Source organism: Littorina saxatilis, linkage group LG9 (genome assembly GCF_037325665.1).
Source record: "Littorina saxatilis isolate snail1 linkage group LG9, US_GU_Lsax_2.0, whole genome shotgun sequence".
Taxonomy (NCBI): Eukaryota; Metazoa; Mollusca; class Gastropoda; order Littorinimorpha; family Littorinidae; genus Littorina; species Littorina saxatilis.
Genome location: NC_090253.1, coordinates 19,458,222 through 19,473,886, shown reverse-complemented (window position 1 = coordinate 19,473,886; position 15,665 = coordinate 19,458,222). Strand labels below are relative to the sequence as shown.

General features: G+C 43.6%; 1 protein-coding gene across 2 annotated transcripts in view; it reads left to right on the top strand.

Annotated features, from left to right (window-relative positions):
* Positions 1 to 15,665, top strand: part of LOC138975532 (sigma intracellular receptor 2-like) — a 53,262-nt gene that overhangs the window by 6,121 nt on the left and 31,476 nt on the right. For both annotated transcript variants that reach the window (XM_070348239.1, XM_070348240.1), the window contains exon 2: positions 227 to 487. The gene's annotated coding sequence lies outside the window, so the exon portion shown is untranslated. The remainder of the gene's footprint in view (positions 1 to 226; positions 488 to 15,665) is intronic.

Sequence of the window (15,665 nt, the reverse complement as noted above, 5' to 3'; positions counted from 1 at the left end):
ATATTTTTCCTGTTGTAGTCGGTGTCACGGCCGAGCCAGTCTGTTACAATCCAGCTACTTGTTTTACTTATTCAGCAATCAAAAAAGAATGAGTGTGCATAATAACAGCACTGACGAAGTAATCTATTAAAATGTAAACTGAAGTGCGGAATGACCTGTGAACATTTCGAGCCACGGATGCATTGTTCAGTTTTGAAGAAGTCTATCATGCATTTTTTGTCTCCAGATGCTGCGGCTGTAGGCGTTGAACGGTGATCGACAGTGCACGTCACAGTGGGAGTTGAAGCACACGAACTTTGGCAAACGAAGACGAAGAAAAACGATGATATAAGCCCTTGTCACTCAGCGTCAGTGTTTCAAGGATCAATAGTAGAGCCTCTGAGCCGTGTGCTCCTACAGCCGTGCAAAGGAATTGATTTCTATACCACGGCGGTTTACTGGCGGGAAAAAGGCGCGCGCTTTCTGACTCAAGGGGGAAAACACTGAGGTGAGTACACTATTAGTGACTTGTCTTTCACACATTTTCAGGCCTTCCTTGAAGTGAGCCAAGCATGGTTAAAGCCTGTCATTATTTGGGGGAAGTCGACTACGCGACTTGAAGTACTTGATGCTGCTTCAGTCAGGGTCGCGAACCGGGCCGAACGGAGCTTCAGCACTGAGGTTTCGGTGCTCAACTTACTAAGCACCCGACTTGACATCGCCGGCGAAGTCTTTTTACCAAAACCCAAGTGCTGAACCTCCGTGCAGCGAGCTTCGCGAAGACGACATCGCCCAATTAATGTCAGGCGTTAAAGACACATTCCATCTCGTGGTGACAAGCTGATCTGACAAGGCAGTTTTGCATAAGCTAAGAGCAATCTCAAACTAAAACGCGTATCTGAAAAATCAACAGCATTGCTGCATTCTGTCCGTGCAGAGGAGAGAGAGAGAGAGAGAGAGAGAGAGAGAGAGAGAGAGAGAGAGAGAGAGACTGACACTGACACAGTTTAATTGAATATGGGCCTACAGCCCCTTTTAATGGGGGGGGGGGGGGGTACACATAAATCACAGGAAAAAAAATAGAAAACATGATATTTAAACGTATGCAAAATACACAGTGGTTTGTTCCAAGCTTTCCTCTATCAATAATCTTGCACATCAATGCTGCCTAATATATACATACAACCGAGAGAGAGAGAGAGAGAGAGAGAGAGAGAGAGAGAGAGAGAGAGAGAGCAAAAGTGCAAGTACATTTCTGGGAAATCCAGAAAACGTCTCCATTGAAACACGATCAATACCCCCCCTCCCCCCCCCCCCCCCCAACCCACCACCCCATTATCTCACTTAGCGCACGTCGCAGGTCCATAAGACACAACCAAAGGAGTCCACAGAATGAAGATTCTCGGGTTGGGGAATTGAGGGTGGGGGATGGTGGGAGGAGGGTGTGCGGATGAGGGTCAGGGTGAGGGCCGGGGCGGGGGATGTGGCTGTGGAGGGGCTTCGGGCACAGGCACTTGATACGGGATGGGTGTTCAGTCGGTGTGTGCCATATCTCCTGCCACTGAAACTCTACAGAGTTGTATTTATAAGTAGACAAACGTAAAGCTCCCCCTCCCAGTTCAACCTCCACCCAGTGCCATAATGCCATACCCTTGGCTTGGAGTACAGACGAGGTGGTCACAATGCAAATAAAAAGGGATCAGATATGAGATTATTTGTCCATTGGGCTTTGCTGTTCGGGCATAAGCCCACTCGAGTGGCATGCGGTGGTTGTTGCCAAGAGCTCATTTTTGTGGACACTGCACAGTTCATACAGGGTTAATCACATTGTCGAAGCATCGAGGTAATCGAATTGGTCAGACATTGCAGGCAGGAAACTGTTGGATAATCGAGTCAGTCAGCCAGTGTTGATCCCCTCAGGCATTGAGGGGACAGACCGGCACGGTTGGCCTAGTAGTAAGGCGTCCGCCCCGTGATCGGGAGGTCGTGGGTTCGAACCCCGGCCGGGTCATACCTAAGACTTTAAAATTGGCAATCTAGTGGCTGCTCCGCCTGGCGTCTGGCATTACGGGGTTAGTGCTAGGACTGGTTGGTCCGGTGTCAGAATAATGTGACTGGGTGAGACACGAAGCCTGTGCTGCGACTTCTGTCTTGTGTGTGGCGCACGTTATATGTCAAAGCAGCACCGCCCTGATATGGCCCTTCGTGGTCGGCTGGGCGTTAAACAAACAAACAAACAAACAAACAAATAGACGGACAGCCAAGCCAAACGAGGGAGGTTTAGAACTAGAGGGAGCTGGCTGGGCAATTCGTCTACTCAGAGCTTCTGTTGTTTTGTAGAAATACATTTACCTGTCTTGATTCCGTTAGACTTTGGTAACTTTAGATTTAACACCCCGCCTCCCATCCCAATCCTCCCCCCCTCCCCTGATTCCGTTAGACTTTGGTAACTTTAGATTTAACACCCCGCCTCCCATCCCAATCCCCCCCCCCCCCCCCCTGATTCCGTTAGACTTTGGTAACTTTAGATTTAACACCCCGCCTCCCATCCCAATCCCCCCACCCCCATCCCGTTAATGATAGAATTGAGTCAATGACTACAACCTCAGTTATTAAGGGAATACCTGTATTTGACCTGTGGTTCTTGTCCTGTATGACCGCCATAGACGTCAACTATCAGTTGCAGTTTTACGGTAAATTGTACAAAGCCGAAGATCATAGCCTCATAGAAATGAGGCAACACTTTTGCAAATAATACAGTTGTACGCACGCAAAGAGCATCACCGTGCAAGAAAAAATATATAACTTAAACTCCAGAGCGCAGGAGGACCGGTTTATTCGTGCATAAGACAGAATAATATACAGCCATGCAACCACCGACAGACCTTGTGAAAATAACATGCTGGCGCCAACATCAGCTTGCTTGAGAGATGATCTGATAGCCAGAACCGCATCACCTTAGACAATCAGATAAAGGCGAGCTTCAAAGAAGGGATTCATCCAGACTCTGAAGAACTCAACCCGAGAAACAGCGTGATTGAGCAACCGTATATAAGCACAAATCACTCGGCGCATCATCAGTATCAGTCTCAGACTGAAACAGAGGTCTCGCAACTACTGGAGGCAGACTTTCCAATAAAAAAAATAAAAAGAAGGATGAATCCTGCAAATAACTCTGTCGGGTTTTTATGGACTGTGGAAGAGTTGTGTTCCTTGACAGTGAGGCAAGCTAAGCTATTTACAGCTGGAGTGTGGAGATACGCGCCGTGTGCGCAAGAGTTCATAAAGAGCTCCTATCTGCATTTTTTTTTAAACATACCGATCAAAGCTGATTATTCACGGTGACGTATTTGTTAAGTTTCAAGAGTATAAGTTCTCTTCAAGAGAGAGAGATAATACCAACACACAAAATGAAAAAGACTGCCACCAAAAAATAAAAAAACAAAAAACAAAAAAAACCTTAAAAAACGTTCACTGCACATCAAAAGAAGGCAAGCGTTGAAGACGCAATTATCACGCAGCCACTGAGGTACAAACATCCACAACCCGAAGAACGTCACTCAGCAGGAAGAATGTATGGATGTATACATGAAGGCTGGCAGAAAATGGCAGAGTAAACACGGTTGGCAGACAGGGGCAATGAGGCACAGCAGGCAGTCATTAAGGCAGAATGGGTCTAGTTCGATACAGAAGGGGTGCATTTCTTGGAGGTGCATTTAACGGAAGTGCATTTAATCGAGATGCATTTCGTGGTTTATGCTAAAACAAAACAAAACAAAAACAAAAACAACAACAACAACAACAACAACAACAACAACAACAACAACAACAACAACAACTCAACTTCACTCAGTCAAACCACGATACAACAATAAAAAGAAAAACAATTGAGGCAAAACACACAAGAACATCGACAAAAACAGAATGCTTTTATTACGTGGCCCGAACATATATGAAAAAATACACGGATATAAAGTCACAAGGTCGCACGTGACAATATTGATCTGCGACGGGCGCAGTGGCGTGGTGGTAAGACGTCGGCCTCCTAATCGGGAGGTCGTGAGTTCGAATCCCGGTCGCTGCCGCCTTGTGGGTTAAGAGTGGAGATTTTTCCGATATCCCAGGTCAACTTATGTGCAGACCTGCTAGTGACTTAAGCCCCTTCGTGTGTACACGCAAGCACAAGACCAAGTGCGCACGGAAAAGGTCCTGTAATTCATGTCAGAGTTCGGTGGGTTATAGAAACACGAAAATACCCAGCATGCCTCCCCCGAAATCGGCATATGCTGCTTGAATGGCGGGGTATACACGGTCATACACGTAAACATCCACTCGTGCTAAAAGCATGAGTGAACGTGGGAGTCTAAGCCCATGAACAAAGAAGAAGAAGAAAAATATTGATCTGCCATATTAAAACAAATAGATCCAAGAACGAGATGGAGGTGCTTTTCGTAGAAGGTCCATACTTCGTGGAGGTGCTTTTCGTAGAAGGTCCATACTTCGTGGAGGTGCTTTTCGTAGAAGGTCCATACTTCGTGGAGGTGCATTTTGTGGAGCATGTGGCGGAAGAGCAATTCACTGATATGCGTTTTGCTACGGGCGCATTTCATGGAGGTGTCTTTTATTGAACTATCTTTCGTGGAGGTGCATGTCTTGAAGGGGTTTCATTCAAAACAAAGTGGTTGCATTTCGTTGTGGTGTTTTTTCGTTAAGGTACATTTTGAGGAGGTGGTTTTTCGTAGTACTCTGGAAAATTCCGGATACGTTTCCCGTGGTGGTATTTCCAGTGTTAAGACTATGTCTTCCACGAAATTGATGCTTGGTACCACGAAAAAGAAATGCACTCACTTTGTATCCCTTCAGCGTCTTTAAGGGAGGGTTCATGGTCTTGTGACACGGGCATAGAATGCGGAAGTTACCATAATGATACTGTAAACCTTTGTCCAGTAAAAGTGTGCTGGCACGCACGTTGTATTGAAAAGCCGGTGGCTAGGGAAGTGTTTGTGGAAAGATGTCGAGGGTGGGTTTGTTTATTAGTTATGCGTCATTGAAAACAGTGATTGCCTTGTCTCTGTGGAGTGGTTGAAGTGTCTTTTTTTGTGCTAATTGAAGTGCGTTTTTTCCCTGTGGTGCCTGAACTGAGTGAAGCAGCTGAAGAGCCTTTTCGTAGTTACCTAAGTGTCTTTTGGGCGTAAGTAAAGTGTCTTTGTTTTGCCTAGGTCAAGCTGTTTGTTTTTACTATTATTATACGCCCGTTCCGGCTTCTATGATTGTTATTGTTGTTTTTGCAAATGGCATGACTACCTGGTCTTACGGTTACGACGTGACTTTTTTTGGGTGGTTCTAATAGGTATACCGGCACCTACACAGATAGACCAAGGAGGGAGATGCATTCGCATATATATGGCCTTTTCACTACGCCATTGCACCTATTAAGGAAGCGGTGTGAGCAAAATTGTTGCTTTTCATTTCATTGCACTCAACACGTAGAAAAGAAACAAAAATGATATAAATACAAACACTTATCTATAAATATATATTACACGGCATTAAACAAAGATGATACTATTTCTCTAAAATGTAATGTTTTATACAAATAGGCCTACACCGAAAGTCGAAACGGGCTTGCGTTTTTACGTTCAGTCAATATTTGACCATCCTCCCAGTGGAAAGCTAGAAGCATCAATAGTCGCGTGTATACTGTGTTACCAGCCACTTGCACTTCTTTCTGAAGGTCTTTTACGTGCCCATAGCGGCGACACGGAGATGGGGCATGGATACCATGTCTGAGTCATCCCTGAAAGTCGAACCGTGTCCGTCTTGGCTTAGATTCGAACCCGTGATACGAGGATTATTGCATCAGTCTATACACCTCCGGGCCAACACTGCCAGCGCGGTGAATATAAAGAGGGAACATTTTCTCTGCCCGCGCGGCAGCAAGCAGGATGTCTCTGAACTGTATAGTGCCAAATTGAACTACCAGTGTTTTACTAGTTAACCTACCAGACCATCCGAATTAAAGTTTTTCATTACCGCGCTGGAACAGGAGGTTCAAGTTCATCTCTTGATTTGAAATTCAGCATGAGTCCTTCCCCGTGAGATATACTGCCGAAGCAGCAATAAAGCCAAGACATGTGTCCGCTGTGTACCATTAACACGCCTAATGAACTACGCACATGTAGCAGACCCGTGTCTGTGGTACCGCAAACAACCAACACCTAGCCGACTTATCTGCGCTGGTACTAAATGACCAGGCACGAGATAGAGGGAAACCACGCTAATTTGGCCAAGGATTTTCTAGGCTTCGCTAGCCTGGAAGATCTTTGATTTGGCTTCGTACCATAGACTTGTATATGAACTAGAACGGGCAGTGAAGTCTCATTTTGTTATGTTATGTTATATGAAGTCTTATATCGCGCGCGTATCTCCAGACTCGGACTCACGGCGCAGGGATCTATTTATGCCGTGTGACTGGAATTTTTTACACAATACATCACGCATTCACATCGACCAGCAGATCGCAGCCATTTCGGCGCATATCCTACTTTTCACGGCCTATTATTCAAAGTCACACGGGTATTTTGGTGGACATTTTTTATCTATGGAATGCCTATACAATTTTGCCAGGAAAGACCCTTTTGTCAATCGTGGGATCTTTAACGTGCACACCCCAATGAAGTGTACACGAAGGGACCTCGGTTTTTCGTCTCATCCGAAAGACTAGCACTTGAACCCACCACCTAGGTTAGGAAAGGGGGGAGAAAATTGCTAACGCCCTGACCCAGGGTCGAACTCGCAACCTCTCGCTTCCGAGCGCAAGTGCGTTACCACTCGGCCACCCAGTCCTTGTAGTATGAGTTAACGTGTACTTGATCCAGTATTGAACTTTTTCAGCGGGATAGTCTGTCTGGCTGTGTGCTTTGTTGTGAATACTTTTTTGTTTAATTCCCATGCAGTTTTCAAAGCAAAGAAACTGAGTAGATCGATGCAAAGGACTTTAAAAGGTAAACACATATAATCATCGACTGCCAAACAGACAAACATACGTAGACGGACAAGCTCGCAAGCAGATACAGGCAAAGAGAGATGACTCGCGGATTCAGTAGTACTATAGTTGTCACAAGGATTAGTGATGTGTTGGTAATTGTTGTTGTTGTTGTTGTTGTTGTTGTTGTTGTTGTTGTTGTTGTTGTTGCTGCTGCTGTCGCCGATAACTATATGTGCATAATTATGTTCAACTTCCGTTCGTACTCGCGCGTGTGCACATACAGTACAGAACAGATGCGAGCGGATGCCTGTTTTAGAGTGCGGGAACGCGTTGTCTAGCATTCTAACTATAACATTCTATAGCGCATTCTGTAAGTCCGGAAACAAAATGCCCAGCAGGTTCAGGAAAAGCTTGTATCGGGATCAGGTGTCTCCGTTTCAGGCTGTCTTGGCAGTGCATTCGCATTATTCTTTTCCCCGACGGAAAACTTGACGAACCTGTGCTTTCCTGCATTTGTACTGCACCCTGTTTTTCCCACCTGCTGTGCCACTTTTTCCCAGAAAAGACTGATTCTCTTTTTGTTCCAACATTCTAAGGTGTAGTTTTCTTCACCCGTTGCCGGCATTGTTTTTATGTCATAATTATTTCCCCATGAAACAAATGAACCCGTCTTTGCATGCGCTCGACTTACAGTTGCACATTTTCCCCGGCCAAAATCTCTATCTCTCTCTCTCTCTCTCTCTCTCTCTCTCTCTCTCTCTCTCTCTCTCTCTCTCTCTCTCTCTCTCTCTCTCTCTCTCCTCTCTCTCTCTCTCTCTCTCTCTCTCTCTCTCTCTCTCTCTCTCTCTCTCTCTCTCTCTCCCCCCCAAAAAAAAACCCCCCAAAAAAAAAAACAACAAAACCAAACAAAAAACATCAACAACAACCCCAAATTAAATAATAATGGTGTAAGACACGAAAACTGTGCTTCCACCATTTCAGATCTGACTTTAAAGATGCGATAAGAAATGAACATCCCTCCACTTGGATTCGTGCCCACACTCAACATCCTGACTGCTTCATGATGCGCAGAGTGTTAGAGTTTTTGTGATGAATTATTTATTTATTTATTTATTTATCTGGGAGATTTATATAGCGCTTGACATTCTCTAAGCGCTTTACATATTAATTTCTGCCGTGTGAGATGGAATTTTTGTACACAATATATCACGCATTCACATCGGCCAGTAAATCTCAAGCCATTACGGCGAATATTTACCTTTCACGGCCTATTATTCCAAGTCACACGCGTATTTGGTAGACCTTTTTTCTTTTCATCTGTGCCTGTACATTTTTGCCAGGAAAGACCCTTTTGTCAATCGTTGGATCTTTAACGTGCACACCCCAATGTAGTGTACACGAAAGGGACCTCGGTTTTTCGTCTCATCCGAACGACTAGCACTTGAACCCACCACCTGGGCTAGGAAAGGGTGAAGAAAATTGCTTACGCCCCGGACCCAGGGTCGAACTCGCAACCTCTCGCTTCCGAGGCAAGTGCACTTTACCACTCGGCCACCCTTTCACAGATTGCCACTTTGTTTGCTTGTTTGTTTGCTTAACGCCCAGCCGACCACGAAGGGCCATATCAGGGCGGTGCTGCTTTGACATATAACGTGCGCCACACACAAGACAGAAGTCGCAGCACAGGCTTCGTGTCTCACCCAGTCACATTATTCTGACACCGGACCAACCAGTCCTAGCACTAACCCCATAATGCCAGACGCCAAGCGGAGCAGCCACTAGATTGCCTTAGGTATGACCCGGCCGGGGTTCGAATCCACGACCTCCCGATCACGGGGCGGACGCCTTACCACTAGGCCAACCGTGCCGGTCAGATTGCCACTGATGTCGGTTAAAAAAAGGAATTCATAAAAATAAAAAAAAAGGAATCGCACTTTGCACAGAGAACACCCAGGCTGCTGAGTTTTGGTATGTGTCCAAATGGACGGACGATCTCATCCCATGTATAAACCAGCCAGATGTAAAGTGGTGTGTCGATATGTTTTAATTCTGTTTATGCGTGGTCTCTTTCTTCGGGTTGTGTTCTTGCACTATCTTTTTCTTCATAGGCCCTCGTTGCGTTGCTGATACCCGCCATTATCTTTTCTGGCAGGGATGCGAGGAAGCAGGGATCGTGTAAACAGACCCGTCGGAAGCAAAGTTTGTTTTTTTTCACTTAAAGAGACACCCTCTTTTTGAATGTATTTTTTTAATTTTTTTATTAAAGCATGGGGAAAGGAAAGGGGCATCATATTAAAGGCACACTCAGCTTCCCGTAAACCATCAGTTTCTGGTCACAGACACTCTCAGGCTTTTACACACAGTACAAACACCCTTTCGTTTAAAGGCTGACATAGTCCTATTTAATTAGTTTCATTACTTCCAGGGCTTTTCCCATCGTTGCGGGGATGTATAAATCAAGCTTCCTGCAAAGTTTTAGGTTTGAAGTCCTCACCAATTACGAGAAATAATTAATTCTTTATTGCATTGTTTAGCAACAGTTCTCCAGGACTTGGGCTATTTTTAGACCGTTGACGTCACTTCGTGACGTTTTGTAAACCAAAGATGGCGTTTGAGACCATTTTTTTTTTTAAGGCCTAATGCATGTCTGTGGGTCTTCGTGCGTTTCTGATGTCTGCGGTTATCTTTTCTGGCACAGTTACAACAATCGTGGGCACACTTATCAGAAGCAAAACACATGTTATCTCTTCTGTTAGTTTACCTTGAATATATCCAGCCGCTTTTTCAACTGATAAGAGTAATTTTATTTCCGAAGATCCTTACCTGTTTTTATTAATGGTTCCTGCAGCTATGATAAGTTGTGTGTCATTGAAATCTGTTGAAAGATAGCACGAGGAACTGAATTTCTTAGGATGGTATATCTCATTATTTGTGTTGGAAAAAGTTTGGAAGGTGAATGACCCAATCATATATTAAACATATATTCATTTCCATTTGAAAGACCATGCTGACGGGCGCAGTGGCCTAGTGGTAAGACGCCGGCCTCCCAAGCAGGAGGTCGTGGGTTCGAATCCCGGCCGCTGCCGCCTGGTGGGCTAAGGGTGGAGATTTTTTTCGATCTCCCAGGTCAACTTATGTGCAGACTTGCCAGTATACAAGACCAAGTGCGCACGTAAAAGATCCTGTAATCCATGTCGGAGTTCGGTGGGTTACAGAAACACAAAAATACCCAGCATGCTTCCTCCGAAAGCGACGTATGGCTGTGTAAATGGCTGGGTAAAAACGGTCATACACGTGAAAAATCCACTTGTGCAAAAAAACACGAGTGAACGTGGGAGTTTCAACCCATGCACGCAGAAGATAAGAAGAAGAAGAAAGACCATGTGAACCACCACATGGAGATTGTCCAGCCGGCTTTTTCGCGGAATTAGAGATGCCGTCAGTTTGAGCATGTATACGATTGTACTCATACCAACAATCAACAACTTGCTGCGTTCTACACAGAGTGGACTTTTTTTAAAAATTTTTTTAAATGAAGGAATTTGGTATAAGGACACAGGTGTCGTCAGTCAGGTGCGAAATTCATTCAGCAAAAAAAGTCCCACTCTGCGCAGAACGCTGCTAGGCTGTTGATTGTTGGTATGTCTTTAAAGGCACACCCCTCCCCGTGTAAACAGTTCGGTTGAACGTCTCAGATCTGGCCAGACTATACATGGTTTTTGTTTGTTTGTTTGTTTGTTTGTTTGTTTGTTTGCTTAACGTCCAGCCGACCACGAAGGGCCATATCAGGGCGGTGCTGCTTTGACATATAACGTGCGCCACACACAAGACACAAGTCGCAGCACAGGCTTCATGTCTCACCCAGTCACATTATTCTGACACCGGACCAACCAGTCCTAGCACTAACCCCATAATGCCAGACGCCAGGCGGAGCAGCCACTAGATTGCCAATTTTAAAGTCGAGTCTTAGGTATGACCCGGCCGGGGTTCGAACCCACGTACGACCTCCCGATCACGGTTTTAGTGCATCGCCATTAGCCAATCAACTGGTTCACACCAGTCATGTGACACCAGTACTTACTGACAATTATTATTATTATTTTATTATTTAAGTTATTGAGACATCCCAAAGGGATTTATAGAGCAAATCGAGAAAATTCATTATAGAACGAAGCGCATAGCCCTGAGTTCAATAATTATTTTCGAGCTTTGCTCTATAAATCCCTTAGTGCACTGGGATTGTTTCAATAACGATATTGTTGGTACCGCCAGGGAAAAAAGAAGATACAACACGCACATTTTGCTACGCGCATTTGAATAGGCATAACTGTGTGGTCAGCTCGTGGGAGATCTACTTTTGTGTGGGCTGTCTCAAGTGTGTCGTGCTTTCATCACACGCAAACTCTTGTTTTAATTTCTGTTGGTAAATTCCAGTGCAGCGTTAAGCTAAACAGTGATGATCTTTCAGAGAGACCTCATTTGAACTCGGAGAAAGGACTGTGTTCTTAGTTATTTGCGATTCGAAACCTCCAGTCGAGCTTCGACGGATTGACTGTGCAGAGTGACTCCCCTTGAATTGGCTGACCCCTAAGGTCGACTGTTAGCACATTTTCAAGATAAATGTGGCATGTTTCTCGTGTAGTATCTTCACTCCTCGGGGAGTCTGGTACTAAATATGAACGGTAAGAATGCTCTGAACCCTACACGTATTATATCCCCATCGTTTTTTTCGTTCACATTTGCCCAACATGTTAGTTTGCTGAGCGGGGTTTATGTCGTCTGCTAGGCTATGGCAATCGAACCACTGCACAGTCTCATTTCAAAAACAAAAATTGCTCGTCCCGTTGCACTGAGTGTGCACGTATGAGGCAGGATGGTAATAAGTCTTATAATTATATAGTACGGACGTTCTAAACCCTACACGTTTTCGATTCCGATTGTTCTTGCCTTGAAATAATAATTCGGAAACCATTCATTTACTGAACTGATGCAGTCGTATTTCAGTGTAGTCTGCTACGTATATTCCAAATGCTGATCTAGCTGGTACCTTATCGGAATAACACTTGTGTTTTCTGTTAGCTGCTGGGAATTGTATACTAACTCATCATTTGGTAATGTGGATAATAAGCTACGGCATAATTATGAGAAGAATCTTCGCAAGTCGAAACTGACAAAATAATTAGAAACAGCGGGTTCTATTTTTAGATCAGTGGCAACTGTGGCACAGGCACATGCAATCTGTCAGAAAAAACCCACTTCTGCTTTAATTGAGAAGCAGGAAATGTATGGTATTTTGGTATTGTGGAGAATATAAGCTACATGTCATTAATTAATTCTGAGGATGAGAGTACAGTCTCGCTTAGGCAAAGGGTGGAAGAATACGCTCTGTGGAAAAGTTAGCGCACTCTTGGAGTGCGCTAACAGTTTTAGCGCATCATCGTTAGCCAATCAACTGGTTCACATCAGTCATGTGACACCAGTACTTACTGACAATTATTATTATTTTGATCTAGAAAAAAAATCTCATTTTTACATTTAGTCAAGTTTTGACTAAATGTTTTAACATAGAGGGGGAATCGAAACGAGGGTCGTGGTGTATGTATGTGTGTGTGTGTGTGTGTGTGTGTGTGTGTGTGTGTGTGTGTGTGTGTGTGTGTGTCTGTGCGTGTGTGTGTGTAGAGCGATTCAGACTAAACTACTGGACCGATCGTTATGACATTTGACATGAGAGTTCCTGGGTATGATATCCCCGGACTTTTTTTTCATTTTTTCCAATAAATACCTTTGATGACGTCATATCCGGCTTTTTGTAAAAGTTGAGGCGGCACTGTCACACCCTCATTTTTATATCAAATTGATTGAAATTTTGGCAAAGCAATCTTCGACAAAGGCCGGACTTTGGTATTGCATTTCAGCTTGGTGGCTTAAATAATGATTAATGAGTTTGGTCGTTAAAAATCGGAAACTTGTACTTAAAATTATTTTTTTATTAATCGATCCAAAAACAATTTCATCTTACTCTGCGTCATTTTCTGATTCCAAAAACATATACATATGTTATATTTGGATTACAAACAAGCTCTGAAAATTAAAAATATGAAAATTATGATTAAAATTAATTTTCCGAAATCGATTTAAAAACAATTTCCTCTTATTCCTTGTCGGTTCCTGATTCCAAAAACATATAGATATGATATGTTTCGATTAAAAACACGCTCAGAAAGTTAAAACGAAGAGAGGTACAGAAAAGCGTGCTATGCAGCACAGCGCGACCACTACCGCACTATTCTGCATGACTTGTCGATTTCACTGCCTTTGCCACGAGCGGTGGACTGACGAAACTACGAGTATAATTATGTGGTCTTGGTGAATAAAGCAGTGCGTTCAGTTTCATTCTGTGAGTTCGACAGCTTGACTAAATGTTATTATTTCGCCTTACGCGACTTGTTTTTAATACATTAATGATCAGAAAATGCCCACTGGGCACAGAGAACACCCAGGCTGTTCATTTTCGGTATGTGGCCAAGTGGAAGGGATGGTCTCATCCCATGCAAAATGTGGACAGTTCTGAGACCAAGAGCCTGTTCACTGAGACACGGGACGGAGTGTGCCTTTAAGTTGAAGGATGATCTTTTCCCATGTAAAAACGGTACAGATCACTCCTGTGGTACAGATCTATCACTGTTGGCTGGCGTGATAACGTGAGAACGAATGCATTTTTAACATTCTCATTTTCTCAAAATCTGTGCTGGTTTCTGAAGCCGTGAAAAGATGTGCACCCTTGAGAATGATGGAAAGTTTCAGTCTTGACTGATAACGTGATGAGAATAAAATCTTAAATTATTTGACAGTCTGGTGGACTGCTAACGTTCTCAAATAGCGATGATTTCTTTTCTTATGTGCATTTGCCGAAATTACCATTGAAGTTTCTGCAATTTTCGGGAGTTTTAGGCAGGCCGTGGCGTCACATTAGCTCCACTGTGAATTCAAGTTTGGCAGTTTTGCCGAAATAATGGCAATGTGTTTGGTGATTTGAAAAAAAGTTTTGGTGCGTCACGGACCCTCGACGAAAAACGACGTCCCTTATTTAATAATTACGATGTCGTACCATCAGCTGATTCGTTGACAGCCTGGACTTATGATTATTTGTTTTACGATAGACCAGGGCTCCCCACGGACGCCCCTCTTAGTGCGTCAGTCCCGGGACCCCCACTTTCAATATTTAGAGGGTCCATGGACCCCCACTACAAAATTTTAGAGGGTCCTAATTAAAGGTTCATTGCTTTTAACCTTCTTTCCTACGCGCGTAAAATTGACATTGGTGCTTGCACGGTCTGAAACCGTTACGTGCCTCAGGTACACAATAGTGGAAGATTGCAGTCTGAAACCGTTACGTGCCTCAGGTACACAATAGTGGAAGATTGCAGTCTGAAACCGTTACGTGCCTCAGGTACACAATAGTGGAAGATTGCAGTCTGAAACCGTTACGTGCCTCAGGTACACAATAGTGGAAGATTGCAGTCTGAAAATGGTATACAGTACACAGGATAAAGAAAAATTCAGTGCGTCCCAGGAGCCTCTCTTTTAAAGTCTAGTGCGTCCCGGGACCCCCTCCATTCCTTTTTATATTTAGTCAAGTTTTGACTAAATATGTTAACATCGAGGGGGAATCGAAACGAGGGTCGTGGTGTATGTGTGTCTGTGCGTGTGTGTGTGTGTGTGTGTGTGTGTGTGTGTAGAGCGATTCAGACTAAACTACTGGACCGATCTTTATGAAATTTGACATGAGAGTTCCTGGGTATGAAATCCCCGAACGTTTTTTTCATTTTTTTGATAAATGTCTTTGATGACGTCATATCCGGCTTTTCGTGAAAGTTGAGGCGGCACTGTCACGCCCTCATTTTTCAACCAAATTGGTTGAAATTTTGGTCAAGTAATCTTCGACGAAGCCCGGGGTTCGGTATTGCATTTCAGCTTGGTGGCTTAAAAATTAATTCATGACTTTGGTCATTAAAAATCTGAAAATTGTAAAAAAAAATAAAAATTTATAAAACGATCCAAATTTACGTTTATCTTATTCTCCATCATTTGCTGATTCCAAAAACATATAAATATGTTATATTCGGATTAAAAACAAGCTCTGAAAATTAAATATATAAAAATTATTATCAAAATTAAATTGTCCAAATCAATTTAAAAACACTTTCATCTTATTCCTTGTCGGTTCCTGATTCCAAAAACATATAGATATGATATGTTTGGATTAAAAACACGCTCAGAAAGTTAAAACAAAGAGAGGTACAGAAACGCGTGCTATCCTTCTTAGCGCAACTACTACCCCGCTCTTCTTGTCAATTTCACTGCCTTTGCCATGAGCGGTGGACTGACGATGCTACGAGTATACGGTCTTGCTGAAAAATGGCATTGCGTTCAGTTTCATTCTGTGAGTTCGACAGCTACTTGACTAAATATTGTATTTTCGCCTTACGCGACTTGTTACATTTAGTCACGTTATGACTAAATGTTTTAACATCGAGGGGGGAATCGAGACGAGGGTCGTGGTGTATGTGTGTGTGTATGTGTGTGTGTGTGTGTGTGCGTGCGTGTAGAGCGATTCAGACCAAACTACTGGACCGATCTTTATAAAATTTGACATGAAAGTTCCTGGGTATGATATCCCCATACTTTTTTTTTCATT